This window comes from Sciurus carolinensis, chromosome 16 (assembly GCF_902686445.1).
Source record: "Sciurus carolinensis chromosome 16, mSciCar1.2, whole genome shotgun sequence".
In the NCBI taxonomy this organism is placed as follows: domain Eukaryota; kingdom Metazoa; phylum Chordata; class Mammalia; order Rodentia; family Sciuridae; genus Sciurus; species Sciurus carolinensis.
Genome location: NC_062228.1, coordinates 67,074,051 through 67,084,976, shown reverse-complemented (window position 1 = coordinate 67,084,976; position 10,926 = coordinate 67,074,051).

Below are 10,926 nucleotides of genomic sequence, written 5' to 3'. Positions count from 1 at the left end.
AGGTCCACGCTGGATCCAGGACTTCCCCTCCTTCCTTCCCACCCTGGGGCAGGTCCACGATGCAGCCAGGACTTCCCCTCCTTCCCACCCTGGGGCAGGTCCACGCTGTAGCCAGGACTTCCCTCCTTCCTTCCCCCACTGGTGCAGGTCCACGCTGTAGCCAGGACTTCCCCTCCTTCCTTCCCACGCTGGGGCAAGTCCATGCTGGAGCCAGGACTTTCCCTCCTTCCTTCCCACACTGGGGCAGGTCCACGCTGGAGCCAGGACTTCCCCTCCTTCCTTCCCACATTGGGGCAGGTCCACGCTGAGCCAGGATATTCCTCCTTCCTTTCCACCCTGGGGCAGGTCCACGCTGAGCCAGGACTTCCTTCCGTCCTTCCCACCCTGGGGCAGGTCCACGCTGGACCCAGGACTTCCCCTCCTTCCTTCCCATGCTGGGGCAGGTTCACACTGGAGCCAGGACTTCCCTCCTTCCTTCCCACCCTGGGGCAGGTCCACGCTGAGCCAGGTCTTCCCTCCTTCCTTCCCACCCTGGGGCAGGTCCACGCTGAGCCAGGACTTTCCTCCTCCCTTCCCACACTTGGGCAGGCCCACGCTGGAGCCAGGACTTCCCCTCCTTCCTTCCCACGCTGGGGCAGGTTCACACTGGAGCCAGGACTTCCCTCCTTCCTTCCCATTCTGGGGCATGCCCATGCTGGAGCCAGGACTTTTCTCCTTCCTTCCCACCTGGGGCAGGTCCACGCTGGAGCCAGGACTTCACTCCTTCCTTCCCACACTGGGGCAGGTCCACGCTGAGCCAGGACTTCCCTCCTTCCTTCCCACCCTGGGGCAGGTCCACGCTGGAACCAGGACTTCCCTCCTTCCTTCCCACACTGGGGCAGGTCCTCGATGCAGCCAGAACTTCTCTCCTTCCTTCCCACCCTGGGGCAGGTCCACAATGCTGCCAGGACTTCCCTCCTTCCTTCCCACCCTGGGGCAGATCTACGATGCTGCCAAGGCTTCCCTCCTTCCTTCCCACCCTAGGGGAAGTCCACGATGCAGCCAGGACTTCCCTCCTTCCTTCCCACCCTGGGGCAGGTCCACGCTGGAGCCAGGACTTCCCTCCTTCCTTCCCACCCTGTGACAGGTCCACCCTGGAGCCAGGACTTCCCTCCTTCCTTCCCACCCTGGGGCAGGTCCATGCTGGGGCCAGGACTTCCCTCCTTCCTTCCCACCCTGTGACAGGTCCACCCTGGAGCCAGGACTTCCCTCCTTCCTTCCAACCCTGGGGCAGGTCCATGCTGGATCCAGGACTTCCCCTCCTTCCTTCACACCCTGGGACACGTCCACGATGCAGCCAGGACTTTCCCTCCTTCCCACCCTGGGGCAGGTCCACGCTGGAGCCAGGACTTCCCTCCTTCCTTCCCCCACTGGTGCAGGTCCACACTGGAGCCAGGACTTCCCCTCCTTCCTTCCCACGCTGGGGCAAGTCCACGCTGAAGCCAGGACTTCCCCTCCTTCCTTCCCACCCTGGGTCAGTCCCACGCTGGAGCCAGGACTTCCTCTCCTTCCTTCCCACCCTTTGGCAGGTCCACGCTGGAGCCAGGACTTCCCCTCCTTCCTTCCCACCCTGTGGCAGGCCCACGCTGGAGCCAGAACTTCCCCTCCTTCCTTCCCACCCTGGGGCAGGCCCACAATAGATCCAGTACTCTCTTTCTCTGGCCACCCTGGGGCAGGCCCAGGATGGAGGCAGGACTGTCTCTCCTTCCCCGACCACCCTGGTTTAGGCCCATGCTGGAGCAGTCGTGGTCCACAGGAAATTCCAAAATGGAATGGTAACAACTGCCCAGAATAAAATGCAAGACTTGGGAATCTGACAATGTTGCTAAGAAGGAATGTTTTTACAGGACTGAGGGTCGAGCCCAGGAGTGCTCTACCACTGAGCTACCTCCCCAGCCCTTTTTGTTTTGAGATGGAATCTTGCTGAATCACCCAGTCTGGCCTTGACCTGAGGAAGTTCCTGCTTCAGCCACCCTGCTAGCTGCACTAGAAGCATGCCCCACTGGCCTGGTTTACCAGGAAGGAAAGTTTTAATGAGGGAGAAGCAAGGTACCACCTGGTTGCAGCCTGCCATCCAGTTACCCAGCCGAACGAAAAAGGAATCACCTAATAGCTTGGTGAACACCTGTACTACTCTTTTCAAATGGGTTTTTGTGTAATAAAAAAAAAATCCAAAAATATATACAATGGATATCTTTTCATCATTATCATTACCATGAAAGAATGAAGCTCATTTACATGATGGAACAACTCATAGGTATAAAATCTCATAACTCTGAAGCAAAACAGGATAATTTCATTATATAAAATGTTTACAAAGCTTCATGTTGGATCATGGCACATGGTGCATGCCTGGTAACCCCAGCAACTCAGGAGGCTGAGGTGGGAGGATTGCAATTTCAAGGCCAGTCTCAGCAACTTAGTGAGGCCCTAAGTATCTTAGAACTGAGGATGTAGCTAAGTGATAGCATGCATCTGGGTTCAACCCCAAGTACCACCCAAAACACAAAAACCAAAGTTCCATGTCGGAGACTGTGTTTGCTGCCACCTGGTTGATGGGCGAACTCATCTGCAGCCTACTTTCTCCTGGCCCTAGGGAAGCTCTTGAGCATGAATACCAGCACACGTCAGCCTCCTGGAGGCAAAGGGTCAAGCCTTCCTGCCAAATGTCCCAGTCATCACTTACTCCTTCCCAACACAGCATCTCGCAAACACCATGTGCTCTCCCAACATGTAATTCACACCCACTTCTCCTTCCCACTGAGGTGACCCCAGTCTCAGTCCCTGCCATCTCTTTGCTGGGTTCAGAATTCCTTCTCAAAAGTCCTGGGACTAACACAGGAGGAGAGCAGACATTGCCCTTTTCTCTACCCTGTTTGTAATCTGTAAATCTCTGAAAGTTTTTTTTTTTTAAGTTTTAGTAAGTTTTAATGAATCACAATAAATCTGATAAAATTTTGACATGGGACTTGACCAGATTAAGGCTAATCTTTTTATTCCCACTTAGTGTGAATCTTGTTACGTTTCACTGCTGTAATACCAATATGTTTGTTGATAGTTTGCTTCACAAGCCCGGGAGTTGCATCTAATATGGTACTGAAGACCTGGGTGTTTCCACCAACAGGCAAGCTTCATCCAATCACAGCTTAAATAATCAGCCATCCCAGGCTCCATAAAAGGAAGGCTTGGAGACATAAATCAGATTAAACACAAGCAGCCCAGTATTATCTCCATCTGAAGCTCAACGGAGAAGGAGGTAAATTTTCAGAACGGAAGAAAATTCCAGTTGTGCATGTGAGTGTGCATACATGTGTGTGAGTGTGCATAAATGTGTAGGCATGGTTACTGGGTAGAAATTCCTAGTGACAAAGTTCTGGGGGTCTACCAGGAGAGACCTGTTGCTCTGACCCCAAGGACTTGGTGTTGTGGACTCTGTAAAGGCCAGGGAAGACTGGAGGATTTGCCTCCTGTTTCCAGGAACTCATCTTTATTGTATCTCATGAAAATGTTGCTCCCTGCACATTGGTGTGGGGTGGGGCTAATAGTCAGCTGTGAGTGTGAGCCAGAGTGATACTTCTGTCTGCCAGGCAGCAGCCTCTGGGGCCTGGACCACGGCACTGAACCCTGTTACCTTGGTTCTTACCACAGGTCTTAGCATTCTCCAAATGCTATTTTTTCTTTCCCTATTAAGTCAAGTACTTTCACCATTTCAATCAAAGGAATCACTTTGCAGTCTCTTTTCAATGTGTGTGAACTTCCAGCATCACCACTTTGCACTTTGGGGACATTATTAAGTGAAATATGAGTCACTTGGACACACACGCTGCAGCTTTGGGATGGTTAAGCTGGAACCAAGAAGGCTGTCCAGCGACTAACCTGCAGACTCTCATGGAGCAGATACCCTGGGACAGGGGCAGTGCACACACAGACAGAATGCAGTGGGACAGCCAAGATTTCATCATGGCACTCTGAATGGCATGCAGTTTAAAATGTGAATTGTTTATTTCTGGAATTTCCCATTTGACATTTTCAGACTGAGCTTGACCACAGATAGCTGAAACTGAAACGCTAAACCTTGGTAAGGGGCACTGTGTTTAGGAGACTCCTACTGAGGGCTTTTCACCTGCAGCAGCTAGTTGAGGGCTTCCTATGCACTAACTGAGCTTCCAGGATAACTGGGAGCTAGGTGCTTTTGGAGATCAGAGTCTCCACAATCAGATGGCGACTTGGTGGGTAATAGGCCTGGGTCACACCTCTTGAAATGCCAGACTCCAGAGTAGGACCCCCCCAGCAGCCTGGTTTTGAATTCCAAGGTCTTTGCCATAATAGTCTAAGGCCCTGTCTATATGGGAGTGTGAACATGCAGTCTGAGTGCTGTGGGAGAAGGAGGGTCAGTCGGTCAGTGGTCTAGGAGGACAGAACTTTTCTTTTTTTTTTTTTCCAGTATTGAAGATTGAACCCAGGGTGCTTTACACTGAACAACGTCCATGTGCCTTATTTTTTTCATTTTGAGAGAGCTCTGGCTAAGTTACTGAGGGTCTGTGGGTTGCTGAGGCTGGCCCACCTCTGATCCCAGGAGGATAGAACTTTTGTGAGGTCCTACAGAGAGAGACTGAAAGGAATCACACAGAGACATGAGCCAAAGCCAAATGCCACAGCAGTTCCATTTTACTTTTAAAAATGTACACACTTATATAGGGCTGGGAAGAGGCTGGTTGGTTGTGGCATGAAATGGGGTGAGAGTTGATTGGGTGAGCCTTGTTTCTAGGGGTCTGGGTGGGGTGTCAAGCACCAATTGGGTGTGAGTTCACGCCAGCGGGAGAAGGTCGGTCAAGCACCGATTGGGAAAAATAAGAGCAGTGACCTTATATTTCTCCCTTTTTTTTTTTCATATTTTGGAATGGGGCGTCACTCAATCTGGCTACTTCCTGCTGGATGGGGGCGAAGTCTGGGAAGGGGTAGAGGGTTTCAGGAGAAATATGGTCAGGAGACCCCATAACAAGGATGAAAAGGGAAGGTTTCTTGGGGGGTGAGGTTGGTGAATGTCCCTTGTAGCAGCCTCAGGTGGAATGAGCCAAGCATCCTGGTGAAGGGATGTGAGGAGAGTCCCATGAGCTGAGTAGTTTTTCCTTAACAGGTGGTGGTAAGATGTCCCCAGGGGGATGTGGGGATGTCATCTGTAGCCAGTGGTTGATAGTACCTGAGAAGAAGCTGGTTGAAAGTTTGGTTACAAATAGTCTGAAGTTGACATTGAAGGAACTTTAACAAGCAGGGTAAAAGGAGACAGGTGAGAAAAATGAGGACTATTGGACCCAGGATTGGGAGTACCCATGCAAGGAAGGAGGACTGAAGCCAGAATGAAAGAGGAGAATCAGGAATATGTCCTCAAAGCCCCGCAGCCAAATCCTGTAGTTTAATAATGTTCTGTTCAACCACCCAGATTCATCTATATAGTAACAACATTCTTCTCTGAGGAATAAACAAGTGCCTCCTTTTTCAGCTGTAAGAAGATCTATGGCCCTGTGGTTTTGCAGTGTTACCTGGGCCAAAGAGGTCACCTGTTTTTGTAAGGAGGCTAGGGATTCGACTGTTGAAGCGTGGGCACCTTCAAGTTTGGTGTTCAGATCTTCCATGGCCCACAGAGAGTAACCAAGGGCTCTGCCTGAAAAAGCAACTCCAGTGATAGAAGAGGTTAGTGATATTCCCACAAGTATGGGTAGGAAGGCAGCTCGTTTCTGCTGTGGGGAAGGAAGGAAAAAGGATTGAAGCTTGGAGGAGCTGTAGAGGGTCATTTGAGGCACCAGAGTGATAAGGACACAGGGAGAAGTGGAATCGACGTGGAGCTGGTTACTGACAGTGGCGTTGCACCAGAAGAAATGTCCAGGGTGGGTATATGCAGCGCTTGTAATAGTGGTATAAGCGTGGCAAAGTATAGCTGAAGGATATATTGAGGGTGAGGACATGAGAAGGCAATGAATGAAGTGATCTGGTTCAGGTTCCCATAAGGGGACAGCATGAATGGGTGTCATTGGTTTTGCAGAGGTTAGGAATGAGTAGTTAGAGGAGTTCAGGGGACTGTGGCCAGGAGGGGTCATTGCAAGGAGGCACATAAGAAGCAATTTTTAGGATCAACGAAGGTGAGATTTAGAAATCTAGCTGTATCTTGGATAAGGTGTAGCCAAGAATAGGTACGACCAGAAGGTGAGGATGTATTTTGTAAGGTCTGGATAAGAACCTTTTCTGAGTGTTGTACATCTGAAGCAGATGAGATTGAGATACTTGTGACCCTACAGGTGTGAGTTTGCGAGAGATGTGAAGGGTCCCATGAGGCTTAGACCAAGCTCTGTAATAGATGAAGGCCGTCTCTCTGGTTGCCCAGCATGGGTCCCAGGGGTCTTTGATGGTGAGTGGAACTGAGCCATTGTCCTGTTTCTAGAGGACATTGTCCTGTTTCTTGGAGGTGGAGGTGGGATGATGCCCATGTGTGGGGTGTCCCAGGTAGTGGCTGTTGCATGACCAACATGGACAACCCCTTAAGCCTCAGGCCATCAGAGACAGTGATCTTCAGTCTGGTCATAGATGAAGCAGAGGTAGGGAGAGAGCGGGGGCTGACTGAAGAAGGCCTTGGTTGATGGTGTGTGAAGGTCATAAGGGTTACTGGAGCTGAACATCCTGTTTTTGGACAGGATGCAGAGGTGGAAGTAGATGAGTAGTTTTGGTGCTATGTTCGGTGTAGGTCTCTCTGATTTTGAATGTCCAGACAAAAGTTGTGGCATGTGAGGGGAGACTTGGGAGGACTAGGAGGAGTAGGTGGAGCAACAGTCTGGAGTTGAACATTTTCATGTATGGTTTGAGTATTTTCAGGTATGGGTTCCAGGAGTGAGGTGAGAGAAAAATGTAGTTTTAGAGGGTTTTGAGGGGAGGGAGAACAGGAGAATTTGGGATGAGCTTCGTGAGAAGGAGTTTCCTGATGAGCTTCTTTTGGATCGGTGGGGCGGGAGGCTGGTTTGAGCCTAGAAATATGAATCCATGGGGTAAGTTGGTTGTGGGGGGTGCTAGCTTAGCAGCTGTTGGAGTACATAAGATGACTTCTACAGGTCCTTCCCATTTTGGTTGTAAATGGTTTCTTTCCCCTGGAGGACAGTAATAGACAGATTGCCCGGGTGTCAAAGGAAAAGGATTTTGAGAGAGACTGGGATCAGAAAGGAGCCAGTCCTGTGTTTCCATAGTTCGGTTCAAAGGTGGAAAAGAAGGGGTGAGGCATATTTGTCAGAAATAGGCCAAGGCTTGGGTGAGAGTCTGGGGGAATGAGAGGGCGACCATACATGACCTCGAATGGGGAGAGAAGTGAGGGTTTCTTGGGTAAGACTCACAAGCGTAAAAGGGCCAAAGGGAGTAATTTAACCCAGTCTAAACTTAATTCCATAGCTAGTTTAGTGAGAATATCTGTAAGGGATCTACTTGTTCTTTCAACCTTCCCTGAGGCCTGTGGGCAATAGAGGCGATGAAAATGCTGTGGGAAAGATAGGGCGTGAGTGAGGGCCTGAGTGACCTGGGAAACAAATTCTGGGCTGTTGTCGGATTGAATGGTGGTGGGCATCCCAAATTGAGGGATAATTTGAGCCATTAGATGTTAGCAATGGTAGAGGCCCTTTTGTTGGACGTAGGAAAAGCCTCAACCCATCCGGAGAAGGTATCCACCAGTATTAGCAGGTACTTCATGTGTTTAACCCTGGGCATATTGGTGAAGTTCATTTGCCAGTCAGCTGTGGGGATGTGCCCTCGAGCCTGGTGGGAAGGGAAGGGTGTAGGCCGTAGGGGTGTGTGAGAATTGGTTCATTGACAAATGTGGCATGTTGAGGAGATGCACTGTAAGAGGGCTTTATCATCCCCAGAGAGGGTGAAAAAAGATTGAAGAAAGATTTCAAGACATTGGGGGCTAGAGTGAAACAGGGAATGGAAAAGATGTTGATGATCTTGTTCAGACATATTCTCCAGAGAAGTGAGTGTGAGCACTGGAGAGGGATTGGAAGTTTGGAGGGCAGCCGATTGTGCGGCTTGATGAACTTTGGAATTGCCTGCTGTGATAGGGGAGGAGTCAGTTTGGTGGGCTTTACAGTGTGTGATGCTAGGTTTAGATGGTAACTTTGAGGTTTCCAATAGGTCATAAATGAGTTTTGAGTTAGTGACTGAGGTGCCCTTGGTTGTTAGGCGTCCCCTTTCTTTCCATATGGCAGCATGGGACAATAGAATATGGAAAACATATTTGGAATCAGTGTAAAGAGATAAGGTTTTATCTGTAGCTAGTTCACAAGCCCTGGTAGCTGCTATGAGTTTGGCCTGTTGATTAGTGGTGTTTGGTGGAAGGGGTTTTGCTTCGATTATAGAGGAGAGGGAGACAACGGCATATCCTGCCACTCTGACCCCATCCTGCATAAAGGAACTGCCATGTGAAGTTGGGACAAGATAAAGGCCCCTCAGAGATCATTGTGGGGCAGGGCAGAAAAGCTTCCAGAGCTTCAGTACAGTTATGAACTGGGGGCTCTGGCAAGTTAGTTGTAATAGGGAGTAAGGAGGTGGGATTTAAAGGGGGACAGGGTTTGAAAGATATTGTGGGTTTCTGTAAGAATGATACCAGTAGGGAAAGAATCCTGGAAGAGGGGAGAGATTGCAACCCTTTGTAGGTCAGGAGGTCTTTCAAGTGATGTGGTGGAAGAATCGTGACGGGAGACCCAAAGGTGAGTTTATGAGTTTCCTTTTGAAGATCATGGCTGGCTGCCAAGGTGCATAGGCAGGGAGCCTATCCTCTAACAGTAGGGTCCAACTGCCTGGAGAGATAGGCTCCTGGGGCAAAAGTTGGCCCATAGTTGGCCCATAGTTTTGTCCAAGGACTTCTAAACTTTGGCCTCCCTTTTCATGAACATAGAGAAGAAAAGGCTTTTTTAGGTCTGGCAGGTGGAGGGCTGGGGCCTGGAGGAGTGCCCTTTTTAATATGTGGAAAGGCCGGTCAGGAGTGGAGGGTAATGGCGCATTTTCAGGGCCCTTTGCCATGTTGTATAAAGGCCTTGTTGGAGGGAATAATTTGGAATCCATGCCCTAAAATATCCTGCTAAGTCCAGGAAGGATAAGATTTTGGCTTTAGTTTTGGGGAATGGGAAGGGAGCTAATGAGATGTTTCCTGTCGGTAGTGATGGCCTTCCTTCCGTGGGAGATGGAGAACTCAAGATAAGTGACCGTGGGACAGGACATTTGGGCCTTTTGAGGGGAGGTGTGGTAGCCCTTGTGGGCTAGAAAGTTGAGTAGGGATATGGTGTCATGCTTTGAGATTTCCATGGAAGGGCTGCAGAGGAGGAGGTCATCTACATATTGAATGAGAGTGGAGTCAGGGCAAGTTGAATGTAAGTCCTTTAGGTCTGTTTCCAGGACTTGTCCAAAGAGATGGGGACTATCTCTAAAACCCTGGGGACGGACTGTCCTTACTGTAAGCTGTTGAGAGTGTCTGGTTTCTGGGTAAGTCCAGGTGAAAGCAAAAATGTCTTGGGATTCAGGTGCAAGGGGAATAGAAAGAAAGCATCCTTGAGATCTATTATAGAGAAATGAGTGGATATAGCAGGGATTTGGGAGAGAAGAGTGTAGGGATTAGGGACTAGGGGGTGGATGGGGATAACGGAAGAGTTGATGAGGCAAAGGTCTTGCACTAAGTGGTAAGAACCATTAGGTATTTTAACTGGTAGGATAGGGGTATTGAAAGGAGAGTGAGTGGGTCATAAGTATCCCTTTCTTAGGAGGTCCCATATATGATGGGCTGGAGGTCAATTAGTGAGGTGTTGGGTAACGGGTATTGGGATTGATTAGAAAAATGAGTGGGGTCTTTGAGTTGGATTTTAATAGGGGGACAGGTGACTATAGAAAGGTTACAGATGTCCCAGACAACGGGGTTTACAAGGGAAGTGGGGATAGGGAAGTGCTTGTGTTTGGGGTGCTCTTGGTTAGGACCTATGCAATCAGAGTAGAAAGGGATTGTGAAAACATTAGCTAAGAGAGCTATTAAAAAACATGGTGTGGGGGATGATGAGGCTGTATAGAAATTGTAGCCTTGAGGAGTGAGAGGATATCCCTGCCTAGAAGTGGTACTGGACATTGGGGCATTACAAGGAAAGAATGGGAAAAAGGGAAACTGTCTATAGAGCAGGTGAGAGGAGGTGTTTTTAATGGGAGTATGATTTTCCCTCCTACCCCGACAATAGGAGAGGATGAAGGCAGCATGGGTCCCCAAAACTCCCTCAAGACCAAAATGGTGACCCCTATATCTAGGAGGAAGTTGATGCTGCACCCATCTACATGGAGTTGCACCCTGGGTTCCTGCCTGTTAATAGTAACAGCCGGGGAGGAGGACCCAAGGCCCCATCAGTCATTGAGTGCAAGGCCCAAGAGGTCACTACTGAGATTTTTGGCCACAACTCCCCTTCCCAGTGGCCCATTTGCTGACATTTAGGGCAAGGTATGTTGGGGGTCCTAGGAGTAGGGCATGCTTTAACCCAATGACCCTCTTTGCCACACTTAAAACAGGCTCCTCGGGGATTGGAATGTTGCATAGGTTGCTGGCGTTGGCCCTGAGGGGCCCTCTGTAGGACCTGGGCAAGCATCTGAAGTTTGTTGCTTTCTGCCTTTTAATACCTATGGTATTTATGGCATTCTGCTTCCTCATCCCAGTTATGGAAAACCTTAAAAGCCATAGCCAGAATTTTGGTCTGAGGTGTTGCAGGCCCTTGTTCAAGTTTCTTTAATTTAGCCTTTATGCCGGGGTAGCTCTGGGACAGGAAATATGTCATAAGGACATGCCTGCCATCGGGGGTTTCAGGATCTAAGTTGGTGTATTGTTGGAGA